The sequence below is a fragment of the Etheostoma spectabile genome, unplaced genomic scaffold (assembly GCF_008692095.1).
Source record: "Etheostoma spectabile isolate EspeVRDwgs_2016 unplaced genomic scaffold, UIUC_Espe_1.0 scaffold00018917, whole genome shotgun sequence".
Taxonomy (NCBI): Eukaryota; Metazoa; Chordata; class Actinopteri; order Perciformes; family Percidae; genus Etheostoma; species Etheostoma spectabile.
In genome coordinates, this window is record NW_022604566.1 from 29505 (window position 1) to 52698 (window position 23194).

At 41.5% G+C, this 23194-nt stretch overlaps 1 pseudogene; it reads left to right on the plus strand.

Annotated features, from left to right (window-relative positions):
• The first annotated feature begins 4173 nt into the window (after nucleotides 1-4173).
• On the plus strand, nucleotides 4174-4291 carry LOC116683276 (uncharacterized; annotated as a pseudogene).
• The last annotated feature ends 18903 nt before the right edge of the window (nucleotides 4292-23194 follow it).

Here is a 23194-nt window from a genome sequence, read left to right on the forward strand (position 1 = left end):
ATAGGTAAACTCATATATCATGGTTATTCCTAACTGTTATCCTGTACAAGTTTTAAAAATCTGATGTTAGCGTACAGTAGAAAGGAGGGACACAGTCTTAATGGCTGCTGTACTACCTAGTTCTAGAAGAAGCGTGGGTCTTGTGTTCAATGTCAGTGTAATTGTTAAACTGTTTATGTTTATGCATATTATTAGTTAAGACATATGTGGCCAAATGTTAAATTACATATGTTGTGCTGACTTTAGAGTTGAGCTCATAGTCTGCCTGTATATTGCTGTAGTCTTATCTAAACGTAAAGAACATGGCGCAGTGCTGGTTTTTTTTTTCTTCTTCTTTCTTTTCTGAACCTGTTGCACAGGGAGAAAGAGCGAACGCGTAGCTCTGAAAGAAAAAGAAAATAATATCCTAAACAGTGAATTACTTTGTTCTTTCTGTTGACGATGGCGTCTGAAACCTTTTCTGTTGACATAGCTGTACTGAGTGACTGTGTGGCGGACTGTGAGAGGGACAGCGCAGGTGTGACAGAGGAGCGGTGTGTTTCCACTCCGGCGGCCATAGCGGGAGAGAGAGCGTGGTGGACAGTGGGCCGGACTCTGAACTTCAGGCCGGAGTTTGGAATTCCATTTCTACTATCTCATCAATGAGGTCTTTCCCTCTTGTAGAGTTGGAGGATAATGTCGGATACAATTTTTTTTTTAAACTGAGCTCAAACAGGTACTGGGTTGTGCACAACTAAATTGAAGGGACTATTGCTGCAGCAAAACTTAAACAGGTAGTTTTTTTTTCTTCTGGCCAGAACATATGTTATTATTACCTGACATTTTGGTTAGTAAGTGGAAGTGTCAAATTCATTGTTGGACATTTTAAATAATACTTTTTTTTTTTAAAGTTACAGTGCGGTTGTGTTTTCATTTCTCTGTGTGAAGTCATTACTCATCTACAGCTAAAGACTAATTAGTTATTAGGGATGAGCCGAGTACCCGGCTGAAACGAGTAACGTTTAGGGTTTCTTCAGCTTCAGGTTTGTTTTTAACTTCGGTTTGTAGTATTTACACAGTAACCAGTAGGTTTCTGGTAAACGTGGGGTTTCAAACATGCTGCTTGGTTTAAATGCGACTCGCGTTGCGTCTGCGGTCTGAGATTTTTTTTTTTGTTAACCGTCAGCTGGCTTCATTAAAGTCAATGCAGATCTGAGAAACAGCATCTGCCCCCGGCCCCTCTCTCTCTTTCTCTCTCTCTCTCTGTGTCTCTCTTACTCTCACACACAAACACACACACACACTCACACATACCTGGTGTGGAAATAAAAAAGAACCAAAAACAAAAATTACACTGATCATAAAAAAAATTTAAAGTTCAAAAAAGAAAGTTATTTTGAGTATGAAAACTCTTGTTCATTACATTTTACTTCATAATTGCCACCGCATGTGTTGTATTCATTGTTGCAAAACTTATTCTGTTTATAGTTTGTTTGTCACCATGACAACACAATTGATCTGAAGCTCGATGCTGTCATGTAAATAGTTTTCTAATCAGCAATAAATATAACAATTTCTGATCAACCCATATCAATTGCATGCTTAAAATAACATACTGGTTAAAGCCCCGCCCATTTCAAGACAACCCAACCACTTCCGGGTTAGGCCCCGCCCAGTCCAAGTACAGATACGGATACAGATGCAGATAATGCTGTACTCGCTCATCCCTATTAAAAACGGAAGGTTTGATATCGGCCTATAGCTGCTCATTAGTGATGTGTCTAGATTGTTAGTAGTAATAGTGGCTTGATTACTGCAGTTTTCAGGGCCTGTGGAAAGATTCCTGAAAGAAGAGACGTGTTCACAATCTGTAGAAGATCAGAAGTCAAACAATTCAAGACATTTTTGAAAACACCTGTTGGTAGAATATCAAGGGAACAGGAGAAGGATTTCAGATGTTGTATAATGTCCTCCAGGTTTTTATGGTTGATCGTATGAAATTCTGTCATATTGGAACTAGTTTTGCTTGAACACTGTGACAACACAAATCCTGTACTTGACATGGAGGCACTGACTATTTGTCTAATCTTCTGAATTTTGTCTTTGAAGAAAGAGGCAAAGTCATTGCAGGCCTTGGTAGATAAAAGTTCAGATGCTACTGGTACTGGAGGGTTTGTTAACCTATCGACAGTAGCAAACAAAGCACGTGAGCTATTATTGTTTTTAGAGATACTATCAGAGAAGAAGGACCGCCTTGCATTCCTCAGTTCCAAATTATAAATGCGAAGTCTCTCTTTATGGGTGTTATAATGGACCAGGAGATTTGTTTTTCGCCACCTTCCTTCAGGTTTCCTACACTCTCTTTTTTCTGTTCTCACCAGTAGGACATTTCTCCATGGAGATCTTTTCTTGCCAGAGACAACTTTGACCATAGTGGGAGCAATGGCATCAATAACATTTATAATTTTACAGTTGAAATTATCTACAAGCTCAGTCACTGAGACCCCAGAGAGGGCGGGTGTGGAGGAGTTAAGCTGAATAAATGTTTCACTGGTGTTTTCAGTGATATACCGTTTTCTGATTATCTTTGTATGGACACTTTTGGGCACAGAGATAGTGCCACTGAAGAAAACAGGAATGATCAAAGAGAGCAACGTCAGTCACCACAACCTTGGAAATGTTCAGACCCTTGGAGACTATCAGGTCCACAGTGTGCCCCTTATTGTGCGTGGACTCTGTCACATGCAGAGTTAATGCAGATTATAGACAGCAGTTCAGTGAAGTCATCAATGAAAGTTGCACAATTTTTAGGTGGCCTGTAGATATTTAGAAATATCGCTTGAGGGGAAGACCTTAAGTGAAGAGCCACATATTCAAAAGAAGCAAAATTTCCATAACATATTTGCGTACAGTGGAATGAGTCATTAAACAAAATGGCGACACCACCTCCTTTCTTATTCACTCTATTCTCGCTCATAAAACTGAAGTTAGGGGGAGCTGACTCGATGAGAACAGCATTGCTGTTATTATAATCTAATCAGGTTTCAGTTAAAAAATGTACACACCAATTCAACATTGATCTTGGTGACCTCTGTTCCGGGAGCCATTAACGCCAACGTGAATTACAATCTTACTGTTTTTACGTTTATCCTTAGCCAGCAGTTTCAAATAAGACTCAACGTCGCCAGCTCTCGCCCCCGGGATGCATTTAACTATGGCTGCTGGCTTTACCAACTTCACATTTCTCAAAATGGAGCTGCCGATAATCAGAGTTGGTTTCTCAGCGGGTGTGTCGCTGAGTGGGGAAAATCTATTAGAAACGCTAACAGGCTGGTGGTGGTCCGTGACCTTTGAAAGCTTACGACTAATTCTTCCTCGCACGATCACACAGGAACATTTTCCTTGCTGCTCAGGAGGTGCCGGGAGACAGCTACCAGAGGCTAACTCAGGCTTCGGCCGGCCCTCACCGATTACTGGGGGGTGGTTAGCTACAATAACTAACGACTGATCTATCATGGTGCAGATCCAGACTTCTAACTCACTAAGCCTTGCCTCCATGTTTATAAATAAACTACACTTGTTACACATACCATTGCCGTTAAAGGATGCAGAGGAGTAACTAAACATCTCACACATCGAGCAAGAGAAAGTAGAAGAGAGAGACAACATGGCTAACTGCTAAGCTAAAGTACAGAACTACTATAGGAAGTGTTTAGCGGACAGTTAGCCGCTATACTATCAAAACTAACAAATTAAACTAGAATTTAGTGAGCAGCAACACGCAACACACAAGCACAGGAAACTGAAATGAGTCAGGAATTCTTACCGCAACGAGGTGACTGTTACACTGTAACTACAGTAATGAAAAATAGAAACATGGAAATACATGAAAGTATTTCTAAGTGTAGCAACAGGCTAAATAAATGAATCAATTTGTAACCAAACAAATCAAAGAACTCTTAAAAATTCAGAAGTGTTAATTAAAGTGCAAAAAAGAGCAGAAAGCAAGTCAACTCCTTGATTCCAAGGCAAATGTAGTTGAACTACTAGAAAGCTACAGCAAAATGTATACATGAACTAATAGTGTGATTACATGCAGTTCAGTATTCCTCAACCCCAAGCTGTTTCTTCAACAGTTTTGAGAACCTTCAGGTTTTCCCGTCTAGAAATAGCTGGATTTCACCCTGCGCACTTGCTTACGGCCACACCACCCTGAACATGCCCGCTCTCGTCTGATCTCGGAAGCCAAGCAGGGTTGGCTGGCTTAGTATTTGGATGGTAGACCGCCTGGGAATATCTGGTGCTGTAAGCTTTTTCATTAGCAAAAGGCGCTGCTACTTCTTTGCTGGACGCAGAGCTAACAAGGAAACTGTATAGAGGACTCACCTTTTTTTTTTGGAAGCAACATCTTTATTTAAAACTGAAATAAACAATCTAACAGTGTTCAACAATTCAAGTAGGAGTTCAAAATACTTGCAGTTTGACCACATCATGGATAAATAATATCTTCTGGAAGACAAGTCACCCAAGTCTAAGGCTGTGTCTCAAATCGCGCACTTCTGTACTAAATACTAACTATTTGACTTGCGTTCACATTGTCGAAGTGCGGTCAAATGCAGTGTACTTAAAATACCCGGATGGTGTACTCAAACCGGTCATAGAGTTAAGTGTAGATTGATGCACACTTTCCACACTCAACGGTCGCCATCTTGGCTACGTAGCGGAAGGGGCGGAGCTAACAACCGTTGAAAAACTTTTGATAGCGGCGGCCGAAGACGCGACAGCGAAACCGACGGAGCAATAAGTTGAACGTGAGTCTTTTTGCTATACATATAAGCCACTTGTATATGTATACTTGGTTAATTTTACAGTAGATAATAATTTTTGTACCACGAATTATAACGTTTATTAGTACCGTAATTTGACGTGCTAGCAAGCCAACCTTAGCTAGCTAACAGCGGCAGTTTAACCATATTGGCAAATAAGTTATAAGCTAACGTTACATGTGTTGTAGTATACTGTTGTTTGTGTTAAACTTTCGTCCCATTGTAGACGATTTTAGTGTTAGATGTATGATCTTAACAAGTTGTACATAATCCTATGTGAACGTTAGCTCAGCAATACAGCGATCAGCTGATTGTCTGCAGGTAACGTTATGAGTGGCGTAACGCTAATGGTAAAACGTATCTGCTGTTACTGCCTCCACCTGATGTAGATCCTGTTTATACTGCCTCCACCTGATGTAGATCCTGTATAACCCGTCTCTTCAGGGACCAACGAGGAATAGAGGTCCATCATTTAGGGGCGACGATGGCCATCAGACCGTAGAAGGATCCCCTGGAGAATCTGCTCCCCCCTCAGGTCCCTGTCCCCATCAGACTAGCTACGGCCTGGGGGGAGCCTGCAGAACTACAAGCACATTTTTAAATAAAATTATATTAAAGTTTAACTTTGTTATCTTTTGTATTACACGTTGCATGACTGTAGCAAGCATATAATGAATATAAAGGAATGGGTCTATTTAAATGTCAATTCTGTTACCTCTGCTTTCACTATTGTATTGTCACTGTATGAAGACCATTTAGAACAAAAATACAACTTATATAAAAGATGTAATGATGGTTTGTCTATTAGGTAAGTTGTAAGGGTAATGCTTCATAACAACAGTCTTATCTCTGGGCAACAATGTCCTCATGAAACAGTTGAGCATTAAAATGAACAGTAACGTAATGAATGTTTACTTTACTTATTTTTTAGAGCAGAAACATAAGTATATACATAAAAGAGTGGACTGCAAAGAATAGGTATAATTAATGAATTAAGAGTGAAGTAAGAACGAATATTACGATACAGTTGTGTGTACTGTTTTCAGCTAATGGGGGGGGTGACATGACGGCGGTGTCGCAATCGTCATCCTGGCGTGACACGGAGCAAATAAATCACATTTATTTTTGTTAAAATATCAAAAACAAAGCAGAAATTATTTTTCGCGAAACACAATAGTAGACTGGAATGGTCTCCCTGGTGAAATTCCCAATTGTACAGAAGAAGAAGGGATGAAATGTGATTGTCATTTCCGGTAAGTGCACATGGAAGTGCGCGATTTGAGACAACACTCCTCTGTCAAAATTTACGCACTATGCAAGATAGTACGTAGTGCACGAAGTGTACTGTCTGTAAGTGCACTAAGGGAAGTGCGCGATTTGAGACACAGCTTAAGTAAAGACAGAGGTAAGAAAATTAAGAATTAATTACAGTAATGAAAAATAGAAACATGGAAATACATGAAAGTATTTATAAGTGTAGCAACAGGCTAAATAAATGAATCAATTTGGAACCAAACAAATCAAAGAACTCTTAAAAATTCAGAAGTGTTAATTATAGTGCAAAAAGAGCAAAAAGCAAGTCAACTCCTTGATTCCAAGGTGAATGTAGTTGAACTACTAGCAAGCTACAGCAAAATTTATACGTGAACTAATTGTGTGATTACATGTAGTTCAGTATTCCTCAACCCCAAGCTCTTTCTTTAACAGTTTTGAGAACCTTCAGGTTTTCACGTCTAGAAATAGCTGGATTTCACCCTGCGCACTTGCTTACGGCCATACCAACCTGAACACGTGAGTGAGTAGAGTGACTGTAGGCGTTGGTGGAGAGAGCCGTTCTGGAGAGAGCAGATGCGGCTGAATTGTTTGTTTTTACTTTTTTCTTGTTTTTGAATGGTCACATCCTGTTTGTTTTATCCGCCGTAGAGGTTCGTTTTTTTTTTGCTACAACTCCTGAGCGGCCAGGACAAGGTTCCTGGGTTACTGTTCGTGGAAAAAGTAGTCGTAAGCTTTCCAAGGCCACGGACCACCACCAGCCTGTTAGCGTTTCTAGCAGATTTTCCCCACTCAGCAATACACCTGCTGAGAAACCAACTATGATTATCGGCAGCTCTATTTTGAGAAACGTGAAGTTAGCGATGCCGGCAGCCATAGTGAAGTGCAAACCGGGGGCCATAGCGGGCAACATTGAGTCTTATTTGAAACTGCTGGCTAAGGATAAACGTAAATGGGTGATTGACGTGAACTCAAATCCAAAGTGGAAAAAAATATATTTATAAATTTTTTGTCAAATGACACATAATTATATTGCTTAATATGTGAATAAATTAAAACTGAATGTGTCCCTTTCTAATTCCTTATTTATTTTGTATTTTATTAACTTTTGTGTGTGGTAGTCCCAAATATTGTCCACCGGTGTGACAACATTTTTAATGTTAATTTTTAATTCAGAAATTGTGTGATGGATAAGACAAATATTCACAATCCTTATCAGTTTGTCCTAATTATATTCCCACATCAAAAGTAACCAATACAAATTCACAATCGTGTTATTTTCCGACTATAAGATGTACACATAGGGACTTTACCCAAAGGTCTAGATTATATTCATTATAATTACTATAAAACCTAACAAAACTTAATTCCATCCTTATGTGTGCATAGTGATTATATCATTATTATAGTAGTCAATACTTTTTACATGAATTTGTGCATTAAAATGCCTTTTCCACTGAAATCAGTTTGTCACACCACAGGACATTCCGTCACACCATTGGACAACAAAAAGTACCGGTATGCCCCTGTTTTGTACAAAGTCACATTTATTGTTTCAAATTAATTTAAAAAAAATCATTAAATATATTTACAACTTTAAGTTCAAATGGTTGGTGTACAATAAAGTCAGAATAAAAAGGAAGAAACCAACATTCCAATAAAAAAGACTTGGGAGCCATGGTAACATTTAGCAACATAACATGACCAAAATTGACCTGGCTTATTACTTTTCTTGTTCAATTTTATTTGAATATTCTGTGAAATAAAAAGGCACAAGTTTTAAATTAAAGCTGCAAACAGCGTAAGATGAGCCCTTGCTCATCTGCGCACGTCAGGGTTACTGGCGGAAGCCGCTCCTTGCGACCGTGTATTTGCGTGGCAGTCAAACACCGCAAATCGTAACCATTGAAAAGGGAGCTCCCTGCTGAGCTCAATGATATCGCACACGAGACTATACATTGTACAGTTAACTAGCTGTGAAAGGGGGCATATACTTCCTGGTCCTTTCCTCGCTTGTCATCTCAGCCTCTCACTTTCAATATGGGTCTCAAGCCTTAACAAAACAGAGTAGGAAGGTTTGACTTGTGGTGTCCTTCAATTCTGAGAGTAAAAGAAAAAGGCAAAACTTAAAAATAGAAAATGCAAACTTCACTACTAGAATTAGCAACTGAAGGTTGGGAGGGAAGTTAGGAAGGGGATAGGAAGCAGGAGGTTGGGAGGTAAGTTAGGAAGGGGACAAGAAGCAGGAGGTTGGGAGGCGGGAGGAAGTTCAATTTCACAGGTAAGAGGGAGGTAAGAAAGGAGTGAAGTTAGAAGTGGGGAGATTGAAAGGGAGGGAGGTTGGGGGGGTGAGATGAGAGAGGTTGGGAGGGGTGGGGGAGGGAGGTTAAAATGGAGGGAGGGAGGTAAAGAGGGTGAGAGTGATGGTTTTGGACCTCTTGATAGAGCCTACATCCACCAGTGTGATGCTGATTTCATGTCACACCGTAGGACAGTGCTGTCACACCAGGGGACGTTTTCAAGATCAAGGCCAGTTTGCGGCCTAGCTATATGAGAGGCAGTCTTCAAACCTGACCAACAGTGTTACGGTTTACATTATTTTTGATAGTCAATCAATATAAATTGCTGAAAATTTTCAGATCAATACTTAATTTACGTCACACCAAAGGACGACATAATGGTGCATTTCCAACAGTGCACGGAAATAGTAATATTATGAAAATATTTGAGACAAAACTCACCTTGTGTGCAGTCTATGTGCTCCAGTGAGGTCTACTGTACTTCCTGGATGAAGAAGGGCCCCTCTCAGTAATAGGGTGCCCAACTTAATGCCCGATTTATACATAAAGAATGGCGTCACACCAGGTGGACACCAGTTTTGCTGACAAAATGTAATTTGTCATAATTATTCTAAATGGGGACCTTAAAACGTATAACCTTTAGCTTCATTAAGTTAACACTACTATGACATCTATTCAAGTATTTTAATGGATTTAGACAGATTTTTCATTTTATTACAGTAGTTTTAAGATAAGCAACGCCACCCCGGACAGTCACGCCACAGGACAAATGTCCTGCTTAAAATGAAATATTTACACATTTGAATTATAATGCGCATTAATTAAAAATTTATTAGTTCTGGAAGATTACATTGTATATAAAAACATATATTTTAATGAAATATTATAATTTTTTATTGATATTTGTCACCATGGACACAAAAATGGAGCGTCACGTCAACCACCCAAATACAGTAAGATTGTTATTCACGTTGGCGTTAATGACTCTCGGTTGCGCCAAACGGAGGTTACCAAGATCAATGTTGAATCTGTGTGTACGTACTCAAAGTCAATGTCGGACACCGTAGTTTTCTCTGGACCCCTGCCAAATCTAACCAGCGATGACATGTATAGCCGCATGTCGTCATTTCGCCGCTGGCTATCAAGGTGGTGTCCAGATAATGATGTGGGCTTTGTAGATCATTGGCAGTCTTTCTGGGGAAGACCTGGTCTAATTTGGAAATACGGCATTCATCCCACTTGGGATGGAGCAGCTCTCATTTTAAGAAATCTTGAAAAGTGTATTAGTGGACCTAATCCTTGACAATCCAGAGTTGGGACCAGGAGGCAGAGTCGCAGTCTAACACACTTCTCTGCTCCTTTATTCCAGGAGTTAACTAGTAAAAACCACATAGTGACGGTGTCTGCCCCCCGACCATTGAAATGATTTAAATCAAAGGTAATCAGAAGAGGAGCTGTGTATGACAACCTCATAACAATTAAAACCACAAGTGCAATAGTGCAAAAGAATAGGAGAATTAAATGTGGACTCCTAAACATCAGATCTCTCTCTTCTAAAGGGCTACTAGTAAATTAATTAATATCAGATTCTAATATTGATCTATTCTGTCTTACTGAAACCTGGCTGGGTGATGGAGAATAAGTTAGTCTAAATTAATCCACCCCCCCATATTAATACTCACATTCCTCGAGGCACAGGTCGAGGAGGTGGAGTTGCAGCTATCTTCGATTCTAGTCTACTAATCAGCTCTAAACCTAAACTGAATTATAACTCATTTGAAAGTTTTGTTCTTAGTCTTTCACACCCAAGTTGGAAATCACTGCAACCAGTTCTATTTGTTATAGTGTACCGAGCACCTGGCCCATACTCTGAATTCTTATCTGAATTTGCAGAGTTTTTGTCAAACTTAGTGCTAAAAACGGACAAAGTTCTTATTGTAGGGGATTTTAATATTCATGTGGACGATGAGAATGATAGCCTTAGTACTGCGTTTATCTCTCTTTTAGATTCTATTGGCTTCTCTCAAAGTGTTCATAAACCTACTCACCGTTTTAACCACACCCTCAATCTTGTTCTGGTGTATGGTGTTGAAATTGAACATTTAATAGTGTTCCCACAGAATCCCTTTTTATCTGACCACTGTTTGATTACTTTTGAGTTTATACTGCTGAACTACACGCCAATAGGTAAAACCTTCTATACAAGATGTCTATCTGATAGTGAGTAGGTAAATTTAAGGATGTGATTCCATTAGCATTTAATTCATTACCAAGTCACAAAGTAACGGAGGACTCCTATGCTAATTTCAGTCCCTCCCAAATTGATCATTTTGTTGATAGTGCAGCAGGCTCGCTGCGAACGATACTCAACTCTGTTGGCCCTCTAAAAAAGAAGATAATAAAACAAAGACGGTTAGCTCCATGGTATAACACTGAAACTCGCAAATTAAAGCAAATATCACGGATATTTAACCTTGGATTGAAGAGGAATAATGCGGATTCTGTCCTGGTCGTGGAACAACGGATCAGATCTTTACTCTCGCAAGGATCTTGGAGGGGGCCTGGGAGTATGCCCAACCAGTCTACATGTGTTTTGTGGATCTGGAGAAGGCGTATGACCGGGTCCCCCGGGAGAAATTGTGGGAGGTGCTGCGGGAATATGGGGTGAGGGGGTCCCTTCTTAGGGCCATCCAATCTCTGTATGACCAAAGCGAGAGCTGTGTCCGGGTTCTCGGCAGTAAGTCGGACTCGTTCCAGGTGAGGGTTGGCCTCCGCCAGGGCTGCGCTTTGTCACCAATCCTGTTTGTAATATTTATGGACAGGATATCGAGGCGTAGTCGGGGCGGGGAGGGGTTGCAGTTTGGTGGGCTCGGGATCTCATCGCTGCTTTTTGCGGTTGATGTGGTCCTGATGGCATCATCGGTCTGTGACCTTCAGCACTTACTGGATCGGTTTGCAGCCGAGTGTGAAGCGGCTGGGATGAGGATCAGCACCTCTAACTCTGAGGCCATGGTTCTCAGCAGGAAACCGATGGAGTGCTTTCTTCGGGTGGGGAGTGAGTCCTTAACCCAAGTGAAGGAGTTTAAGTACCTTGGGGTCTTGTTTGCGAGTGAGGGGACCATGGAGCGTGAGATTGGTCGGAGAATCGGAGCAGCCGGTGCGGTATTACATTCCGTTTATCGCACCGTTGTGACGAAAAGAGAGCTGAGCCAGAAGGCAAAGCTCTCGATCTACCGGGCAATTTTTGTTCCTACCCTCACCTATGGTCATGAAGGCTGGGTCATGACCGAAAGAACGAGATCCAGGGTACAAGCGGCCGAAATGGGTTTCCTCAGGAGGGTGGCTGGCGTCTCCCTTAGAGATAGGGTGAGAAGCTCAGTCATCCGAGAGGAGCTCAGAGTAGAGCCGCTGCTCCTTCGCGTCGAAAGGAGCCAGTTGAGGTGGTTCGGGCATCTGGTAAGGATGCCTCCTGGGCGCCTCCCTAGGGAGGTGTTCCAGGCACGTCCAGCTGGGAGGAGGCCTCGGGGAAGACCCAGGACTAGGTGGAGAGATTATATCTCCAACCTGGCCTGGGAACGCCTCGGGATCCCCCAGTCGGAGCTGGTTGATGTGGCTCGGGAAAGGGAAGTTTGGGGTCCCCTACTGGAGCTGCTGCCCCCGCGACCCGATACCGGATAAGCGGATGAAGATGGATGGATGGATGGATCACGGAAACTTGAGAAGATTTGGCGTTCCACCAAATTGGAAAATTCTCATTTAATCTGGCATGATAGTCTTAAAACGTATAGGAAGGCCCTCCGTAATGCCAGAACAGCGTACTACTCGTCATTAATAGAGGAAAATAGGAACAACCCCAGGTTTCTTTTCAGCATTGTAGCCAGGCTAACGGAAGGTCACAGCTCTACTGAGCCAAGTATTCCCATAGCTCTTAGTAGTAACGACTTTAGGAGATTCTTCAATGATAAAATGATAACTATTAGAAGCAAAATTCACCAAGACCTGCCTTTAACTGGCACTGACTTATCTCTAAACTCAGGAACCTCCCAAACAGCTGTAAAACCAGATATATGTTTAGACTGCTTTGCTTCACTTGATCTTTATCAATTTAATTCAATTATTTCTTCAACTAAACCATCAACCTGCCTGTTAAACCCCATCCCGACTTGGCTACTTAAAGAAGTTCTACCCTTAGTCAACACTTCTCTACTAGATATAACCAATCTGTCTTTATTAATAGGCTATGTACCACAGCACTTTAAAGTAGCTGTAATTAAACCTCTTCTGAAAAAGCCCAACCTCGATCCAGATGTTTTAGCCAACTATAGACCTATATCCAATCTTCCATTTCTCTCTAAGATTCTTGAGAAAGCAGTTAGCAAGCAGCTATGTGACTTTCTGCATAACAACAGTTTATTTGAGGATTTTCAGTCAGGATTTAGAGTTAATCATAGTACAGAGACAGAACTTGTGAAAATTACTAATGACCTCCTAATTGCATCAGACAAAGGACTTATCTCTGTACTTGTGTTATTAGATATTGGTGCTGCATTTGATACCATTGACCATCATATCTTATTACAGAGATTGGAACATTTAATTGGCATTAAAGGGACTGCTCTAAGCTGGTTTAAGTCTTATTTATCAGATCAATCTCAGTTTGTTCATGTTAACGATGAATCCTCTGTGCACGCCAAAGTTAGTCATGTGGCGGTTTTCTATAGTATCTACTCGACTTGCCTCGACTCTACTCGCCTTTTTTGGTTTTCCATTACAAAAAAAAGTCCCTGGGACCCGCTACCAGGTACTTTTTTTAGTACTACCTCAGTTGAGGTTCCAAGCGAGCCGAGGCGATACCAAAAGGTGACGTGAAAACCTGCAGACCGCTGGTTGGTCGGATCACCGCGTTGTTAGCAAACAAGAGTGCGGAGAGTGTGTCCAGAACAAACGGGACATTTAAAAAAAAATCTAGCCAGACACCAACAGATTGACTCTGCACTATTCTCACTTTTCAACTATTCAATATTAAGGGCTATTAGGGGCTTTATGTCGTTTCCAATATTGCACACTGTTATTTAAAAAAAAAAAAGACAATTTATCAATAAAAAGTTTTTATTTAGCTTTTCAAGTAGCGCATTAAACCATCCCGCACATCTCGGTCTTCTTCCTCTGCACCCCGTGACAGTGTCACCACCGGCTCTGCTGGCCCAGATGCATCCCAGTCGTTGTCATAAGCCTCTCCGTGACTCTCATAAAGATTATACGAAGTCCAGCAGGTCAGAACCAGAGATCTCACCGGTCGGACATCGCCCACCAGACGGTCTGCGGTGACGATTTTGCAAAGCGTGAATGCTCTGGAACACAAACAGTACACATGTTGGTGTGTAATCATTGTTGCTAAAGTTCATGTACTTTATACAACGCTAACGTATAGTAAATACTGGGCCCCGAACACATGCAAATGTTAGCTAACGTTACCAGGAAACTTAACTTACCCTTTTGTGTCGGCGAACAACCGTCATGTCGACGTCTGAACTCCGTCGGAATTCCCAAACTCCCGTTTTTTCAGCGGTAATTTTTGTTCCTTCCTTCAGCTTCTTTTGAAACAAAACATTTCTTCTGGCTGTGCCGAGTAGCCGACGTGCTGTTGTGAGTCGCGTTGAAAATTACATCATCACGCGTAGCTATGGTGACCAGCCACGCTGAGGCGTTACTCATTTTGCAATGGAAAACGGACGTAGAATGCGTCGAGCCGAGTCGAGGCGAGTCAAGCCGAGTCAAGTCGAGCTGGTACCAGCAGTGGAAAAACGCCAATGGAGTCCCACAAGGATCTGTGCTCGGTCCAATCCTGTTCACTTTATATATGCTTCCTTTAGGCAATATTATCAGGAAGCACTCTATAAACTTTCATTGTTATGCATATGATACTCAATTATATCTATCAATCAAGCCGGAGGAAACTTATCAGTTAGCTAAACTTCAAATGTGCCTTCAGGATATTGAAACCTGGATGAGCTGTAATTTTCTAATGTTAAACTCAGATAAAACTGAAGTTATTGCTCTAGGACCCAAGCACCTCCGTGACGCATTATCCAAAGAGATTGTTACTCTGGATGGCATCACCCTCGCCTCCAGCACCACTGTGAGGAGTCTTGGAGTTATCTTTGATCAGGACATGTCCTTTAATTCCCACATAAAGCAAATTTCAAGGATCGCCTTTTTTCACCTACGTAATATTGCAAAAATCAGGAATATCCTGATGTCTAAAAATGATGCAGAAAAACTAGTCCATGCATTTGTTACTTCTAGGCTGGATTACTGCAATTCTTTATTATCAGGCTGCTTGAAAAAGTCCATAAAGACTCTTCAGCTGATCCAGAATGCTGCAGCACATGTTTTGACAGGAACCAGGAAAAGAGATCACATCTCTCCTGTTTAGCTTCTCTGCATTGGCTTCCTGTAAAATCCAGAATAGAATTTAAAATCCTTCTTCTCACCTACAAAGCTCTTCATGGTCAGGCACCATCTTATCTTAAAGAGCTCACAGTACCTTACAACCCTACAAGAGCACTACGCTCCCAGAATGCAGGGTTACTTGTGGTTCCTAGAGTCTCTAAAAGTAGAACGGGAGCCAGAGCATTCAGCTATCAGGCTCCTCTCCTGTGGAACCAGGTTCCAGTTTGGGTTCAGGAGGTAGACACCGTTACCACATTTAAGAGTAGGCTTAAGACTTTCCTCTTTGATAAAGCTTATAGTTAGGGCATATAATTGAATATTGTTAGGGAGTGAGGAGTCGCAGCCTTCGCCTAACCCGGCACACCTGCGTCTCGTCATAGTTGTCAGATCTATCCATAATATAATCAAGAATATAATAAAACTAAAGGGAGACTTGGCATACAGCCCAATCCGGTTGGGGAGAATTCTAGCTTGACCAGGTCCCTCTCTCTACCCTGTCTCTCTTGGTTATGCTTTGATGAAGCTTATAGTCAGGGCATAGAATTGAATATGGTTAGGGAGTGAGGAATCGCAGCGTCCGCCTAACCCGGCCCACCTGCTTCTTGTCATAGTTGTCAGATCTATCTATCATATAATCTAGAATATAATAAAACTAAAGGGAGACTTGGCATACAGCCCGATCCGGTTGGGGAGAGTTCTAGCCTGACCAGGCTCCTCTCTTTACCCTGTCTCTCTTAGTTATGATGTAATAGTTTTAGACAGCTGGGGACTTCCTTTGACACACTGAGCTCCTCTCTCCTCTATTTTTCTATCTTTCCATTTATGTGCATCCATGGCCCAGAAATGCTTGTTACTAACCTAGCTCTGGGGAGTCACTCCCCGGAGTCCTTATGTTCTTTTTTCCCCAGCATGTTCCCTCGGATCAGAGAGGCTCCAAAATCATGGTAGCAGCGGTCGCCATGGTCCGGCCACAAGTTCAGCGATTAAACCAATATCTACCCTCTACTTTCTGTGTTTTGTGGCAGGTCACACATGACAAAGTCAACAGGCTGCATTTTATGGAGGAAACCTCAGAAGGCATACGCAAGCTGGACTCTGCACATGAAGAAGTAAAGCCTAACTTCAAAAAAATAAAAAAGGAAACTGGAGAGAACAGTAGGACAACTTTAAAGTGGGTCGTTTAGTTCTCCTGAAAAATGTCAGACAGGAGCTAAGGAAAGGGGGCAAGCAGGAGTACAATATGCTGGGGGGCTCTTCAAAATGATCAAACTTCAGGGAAAGCTTGCTGACCTTGTGGCAGTCAAGGGGAAGAAAAATGTTAGCAGTAACATTGACCAATTGGCACCTTATGTCCTCCCAGAGGAGAGGATCCCTGCTAAATTGCCAAAATTGGATCTTCAACTGTGCCTGGCCCATCATGAAATGCACGCAAACATGCACTTCCAGAAGCTCCAAAAAATGCAGAAATGTGTGAGTAAACCTCCACAGAGTACACCCTAAATGATGAATTTTAGAAGTAGCTTATTGTCATTCTGATTTTACAGTAATCAGGCAGGCTGTTGCAAAGAGACCTTGTGGTCAAAGGCTGTGCCATACAAGGTATATTTTTATCATTGAACTTTTTATTAGTTTTTTCCATTTTTGTTTACATATACAATATACATGAACACTTTACAATCAACATATCATAACAAAACTTTGGCTTGGGAGCTGTTCCTCTATTTGACCTTAGTTCCATCTAGTTTGTCTAGTTCTTTATTTCTTGTTGCTGACTTTTGTCTTGAATGTTGTCCATTTCTTCCATTTCTCTTCCATTTGTGTTTGCTGAAGTCTCAAACGATGTGTCAGTTTTTCCATAATGTGGATTTCTTCTATTATTCCTGTAATGGCCAATTTGGCTATATATGTTTGGTATGTGTGTAGTGGGCGTGTGTGCGGTAGGTCTGCGTGAATGGTTGTCTGTTACGTCGCCTGCGCACCTGTTTGTGGGTGTTAATTAGAGGTAATAAAGGGAATCACAGGTGAGTTAGATGGGGAATCTGGATCCGGGAAGCCACACAGTTTTTCAACCTCAGCTGTGTGAGAGTAATGTTTTTAGATCTTGTCGTTCTTGGCTTTTAATCATTCAAGTCGGTCTTTTTGTACGTGCTTTTATCTTAAAATGTCTACAATAAAGGATTAAATGTGCGACGGCGGCGGACTTCATTATTTGCACCAGCAAGAGTTGGAAAGGGCTTCAGATTTCACCCAGTGGCATCAGTTGTGGACAGATTACCACTACAAAATGTTGAAAAACTAGCTTCAAAAGACTGAACTATCGGATATGAAGAGGAAGGACAGCGCCGCGCTCCATTCATTCAGCGTCAGCTGATTCCACTCACTGGGACTGAGAGACAGCGCTGCGCGAAGCACCGCAGGAGAATCACGGTAGGACAAAGCAAGAATTGTTACAAGCTGTGTGGAAGAGATTGGCCTTCTCATACAAGGGATACAGGTACATCCTGCTACTATTCTTAATAAAGCTTTCAGCAGTTCTGCTATATCGATATCAAAATGAGTGACGTGTCTGCAGCTGTCAATCAAAGTGAAACGGAAAATGAACTTGGTAAAAGATCGGTCAAACTAACGGCCAAAGCGCTGGAATTACAAATAATATCCAATCAAAAGGAAAGGAATTCCGGAATAAAGAAACTATACAAACTAACAAAGGAAGTTAAGCAATTGATGCTTTCAAAGGGAAATGTGTCTGAGGTGCAAACAAAGTATGAAATGTGTTTGAAACTTTGTGTGGAAACTGAACAGTTGCATGACTTATTGAAACAATGGCTACCTGAAGATGAAATGTCAAAACAAAATGAATGGTTTGAAACCCAAATGCACAGAAATAAAGCAATAATACAAAACATGGAAATGTGGTTGCTTGACAAAGGGAATAATTATGATGATGACAATGCTGTACTAAACACAACTGTTCTCAAACTTGCACTAGCCACAACTGTGGTTACTGACGATATTGGTCCAGGGGACAGTGTTTCTAATGTTGGTTTCAAAAAAAGCTCATCAACCGGCCAGTACAGTCATAGGTCTTTAAGGTCTTTAACTTCGTCTGCCTGCCTAAAAGCAGAGGCGGAAAGGGCTGCTCTCATGGCTAAGGCAGCTGCCCTTAAAGAAAAACATGAACTGGACGCTCAGGAGGAGCACATCCGACAGAAAAGGGAATTGCTGGAATTGCAATGTCAAATTGCAGTTCAAACTGCAAAGGTCAATGTCTACAGAGGCTCTGATGTGCAGAGCTCCAGAGCTCACTCCGATGGAATGAATTCGTATCTGCAAAGTTTTAAACGTAAATGCTCTCTCAGACCCTCTGCTATGGAATTTGTTCCACAATGTTCAAATCATCAGTTCCATCATTCACCAGTAGGAGGCGGCAGTGCGGCAGTGCTAATGGAAGCACAGCCTAAGGATTCAAATCATCAGATATATCTTCCACCAATAGGAGGTGACAAAACTGCCATATCAATGGGAGCGCGGCATAAGGAAACACTTTCACAAAATATTGGATCAAGAGCTCATGTTCTGAATTCCCAATCAAGCATGCCTCAACGGTTTCAGGAAACATTTCGTGCAATACCTCACGCAAAGGAATCCATTCAAAATGTTGACCTGATGCAAACTAACATGGACCAAGGCAATCTTCTTTCCATCATGCAACGACAGAACGAAATAACAGCTCTACTAGTGCAACAACATTCTTCGTCTTCACTCCCTCCACGAGATATACCAACATTTGATGGAGATCCTCTTGAGTACAGCGCATTTATTAGAGCATTTGAGCATGGTGTGGAAAGAAAGGCTGCTAGCAACATAGACTGTTTATACTTTTTGGAGCAATATACCAAAGGACAACCTAGGGAGGTGGTTAAGAGCTGTCAACACATGCCACCAGACAGAGGATACCAAAGAGCAAGGACCCTCTTACAAGAACACTTTGGAAATAAACAAAAAATAGCCACTGCATACATGGAGAAAGCTCTTGGATGGCCATCAGTAAAATTGGAAGACATTGAAGCTTTGCAAGCTTTTTCTTTGTTTTTACGTGTTTGCTGTAATGCTATGGAGGACATCAGCTACATGTCAGAGATGAACATGCCATCCAACATCCGTGCTCTTGTTTTGAAGCTACCATATAAATGGAGGGAAAGATGGAGAAACACTGCTTACGAACTTCAGGAGAAGCATAGTCGCCAACCAGGTTTCATTGATATCGTCAACTTGATTGAAAGACAAGTGGCTATTGCTTCCAATCCACTCTATGGAAACATTCAGGACACATTTACCTCATCACTTAAGCATAAAGAAGGAAATAAAGTCTCACAAGTACGCTATACAGGAAAAGGAAGCAGTTTTGCTACTTCCATCACAGCTGTCAATTCTCAACCTGAAACTCAAATGCAAAATGAGAAACACTTACCTGATGAACCAATAGGAGTACTGTGTCTGCTGTGTGAAGAGGATCACAAATTGGAGTTGTGTCCCAAAATGGAGAAGTTACTGCACAGTGAAAAGATTATCTTCCTGAAGGAGAAAGGTGTTTGTTTTGGGTGTTTATCTGTGGGACACATCAGCAGGGATTGTCATAGGCGTCATTCCTGCAATTTGTGTAATCTGAAACATCCTACCATCCTTCACATCCATTCAAAGGAGAAGAAAACCACCTCCGAGGACACACAGCAGGAAGCATCAGGAAACAGACATGCAGGTTCTCCCAAGACATGTGGCCATATAGGGGCCGGAGCACAGGACAGTGTCTTGGCAATTGTGCCTGTACAGATTAAGGCAAAGAACGGCAGCAAATTGCTAACCACATATGCATTCTTGGATCCTGGCAGCACAGCTACTTTCTGCTCTGAGCGACTCATGAGGGAGCTAAAGGTCAGAGGAAGGAGTGCTAAAATTCTGTTGAGGACTATGAATCAAGAAAAGCTTGTTGACAGTCATGTTATCTCAGGACTGGAGATAGCTGCCCTTACTGGTACCACCTACTTTGAGCTGCCTGAAGTGTACACCCAGTGTAAGATGCCTGTGTCGCGGGACAACATTCCACTACAGGAAGACTTAAGTGCTTGGCCACACACTTAAGCTCAGTGGAAATTCCTGTAATTGATGCTGAGGTGGAGCTTTTAATTGGGACCATGTTCCAAAAGTGATGGAACCATGGCAAGTGATACACAGCAATGGTGAAGGACCTTATGCCGTCAGAACCTTACTCGGCTGGGTTGTCAATGGACCTGTGAAAGGAGGCAATGAGACTGAGAGCAGCTGTCCCATTATTCCAGCCAACAGAGTAACCATTGCTCACAAAGAGGAATTACTGGAAAAGCAACATAACCACGACTTCAATGAGAAGTCAGCGGATGACAAGCCAGAAACATTCAGAGAAGATCTCAACTTTATAACAATCATGAACAGTTCAGCTGAACTTAACAGAAGAAAAGAAAAGAAGAAGAAAAGGAAAAGAAGAAAAGGGAGAACAAGAAGACTGAAGAAAAGGCACACAGGAAGCTTCTGGAGGAGCAGAAGGTGGAGGAGCTAAGGCGGGAGCAGAGGCTCAAACTGGCGAAGGAGTTCAAGGAGCAAAGCTGGGCAGCCATGTCTAAGCTTGAGAAGGAGCTGCAGCAGATGGAGGCTCAGTACGGAGACGAGTTTGGAGATACATCCGAGAGTGAGAAAGGAGAGCTGGAGATTGACCTACAGGAGAAGAACAGAGATGAGGGAGGAGATGCAGAGCAGCTCAATGGACATGAATTGACAATTGATTATTATGATGGTCTGTACTGCCCAGCCTGTGACAAATCTTTTAAATCAGATAAAGCTATGAAAACCATAAAAAATCAAAGGCACCGGGAGATTGTGGCATTTCTACGGCAACAGCTGGAGGAGGCTAATTAAGGCTTTGTAAAGTAGAACCCTCTACCTGGGTTTGACCTACTTCATGAACACTTACTGGACAAGGACATTGACTGAAAATGCACACTTGCACTATAGACATCATTGATTAATTTTGTCATTGGCTCATTACTAATGTGGGAAATTGTTATGTTATGTTATTATACAGTAAACAATTGGGGGCGGTGTGTAATGGCCAATTTGGCTATATATGTTTGGTATGTGTGTAGTGGGCGTGTGTGCGGTAGGTCTGCGTGAATGGTTGTCTGTTACGTCGCCTGCGCACCTGTTTGTGGGTGTTAATTAGAGGTAATAAAGGAATCACAGGTGAGTTAGATGGGGAATCTGGATCCGGGAAGCCACACAGTTTTTCAACCTCAGCTGTGTGAGAGTAATGTTTTAGATCTTGTCGTTCTTGGCTTTTAATCATTCAAGTCGGTCTTTTTGTACGTGCTTTTATCTTAAAATGTCTACAATAAAGGATTAAATGTGCGACGGCGGCGGACTTCATTATTTGCACCAGCAAGAGTTGGAAAGGGCTTCAGATTTCACCCAGTGGCATCAGTTTTGGACAGATGTACCACTACAATTCCAGTCCATTGTTCTTGACAAGGGGGATCTGCCTTTCCCCATTTCCTCGTAATAGCTTTCTTGCTAGCTATTAACAGTATCTTAATCAGATACCTGTCTTTTGCCCTTACTTTGATATTATTAAAATTGCAAAGATATAGTACCACACTACTCATAGGGATATCATATCCCAGAACCTTCTCCACTGTTACATGAGCATTTTTCCAGAATTGGACAATGATAGGACAGTTCCAGAATATGTGAGAATGATCAGCATTCATTGATCCACAGTTCCTCCAACACCCCATGTTTGTGCCCTTGTAGCTATTCTGACTTTAGGTGTGATGAAAAATTGTATTAGATTTTTCCATGAGAATCCCTCCATATCCGTGAATTGGTGGATGTTTGATGTGTTTCCCACATATCCAACCAGTCTTCATCTGAAATTGTCGTGTTCAGCTCTGACTCCCACTTTTCTTTTATATATTTAGTTGAATGTTTGTTCATCCTCAATTTTGATATAGAGTAGAGATTATTTTAATTTTTGTTCCACTGGATGAATTTATCACAATTTTAATCACCCCATTTACTTCCACAGAGGGATCCCACCTGATTTCTTTCTTATAATAGTCTCTCAATTGCAGGTACCTGTAAAATTCATGTTCATCTAAATTATACTTCTCCTTCATTTTTTGAAAACTCTCCAGCTCCCCATCTTTCAGAAGGGTATACCATCCCGTGACCCCCTTATTTATCCATTGTTTGAACCCCTTATCATACATTGCTGGTTTGAAATCACTGTCATATGCTATCCACCGGAGCACCTTCATTTCTTTCTTTATCTTGTGTTGTTTTTAATGTTTTGAACCAATTCCAGTGTAAACACTGTAATTGGGTCCATGTACTTCTTGATTTTCTCATATCTATCTTCATCTCCAATAACACTTTGAATTGGGTATCCTCCAAATTCTCTCTCCATATCTTTCCACTTAGCTATGTAGTCTGGTGTGCACCAGCATATTACATGCCTGAGTTGAGCTGCACTAAAGTACTCCCTTAGTTTTGGGAGACCCACACCTCCCCTGTCTTTCGGTAGCTGAAGAGTTTCATACTTAACTCTAGGTTTTTTTCCGCCCCAAATGAATCTTGATATTATCTTATCCCAGGTCGCAAATTATGTTTGAGGAACCTCTATTGGTAATGACTGGAACAAGTATAGGAGTTTTGCTTGCACATTCATTTTAATAGTTTCAATTCTTGAATTCAGATCTAAGGGCAGAGTAGTCCACCTATCTATATCTTTTTGAATTTCTTGGCTTATTTTTTTTTTTTTTAAGATTCTTTTTTGGGCATTTTTTAGGCCTTTAATGGACAGGACAGATTAAGTTATGAAAGGGGAGAGAGAGGGGGAGTGACATGCAGCAAAGGGCCGCAGGCCGGATTCGAACCCGGGCCGGCTGCGTCGAGGAGTAAACCTCTATATATGGGCACCCGCTATACCAACTGAGCTATCTGGGTGCCCTTCTTGGCTTATTTTATCATAATTTGCTTTGTAAAGTGTGGATAACTCTTTAGTGATGTTAATCCCTAGATACTTAATTTCCTTCATATTCCATTTGATGGGAAAAGTTTCCTGAATTTCTTTCAAAGGAATGTAATTGAGTGTCAGAATTTGTGTTTTAGTTACATTAATTTTATATCCTGAAAGATTACCATACTTTCCAAAGAGATTCATCAGTGCTGGTAGTGATTCATTCGGCTGTTCAAGAAAAGTTATTATATCGTGTGCAAAAAGCCCTATTTTGTGTTCTTCTCCATTTACCATAACTCCCTTAACTTTATCGTCTT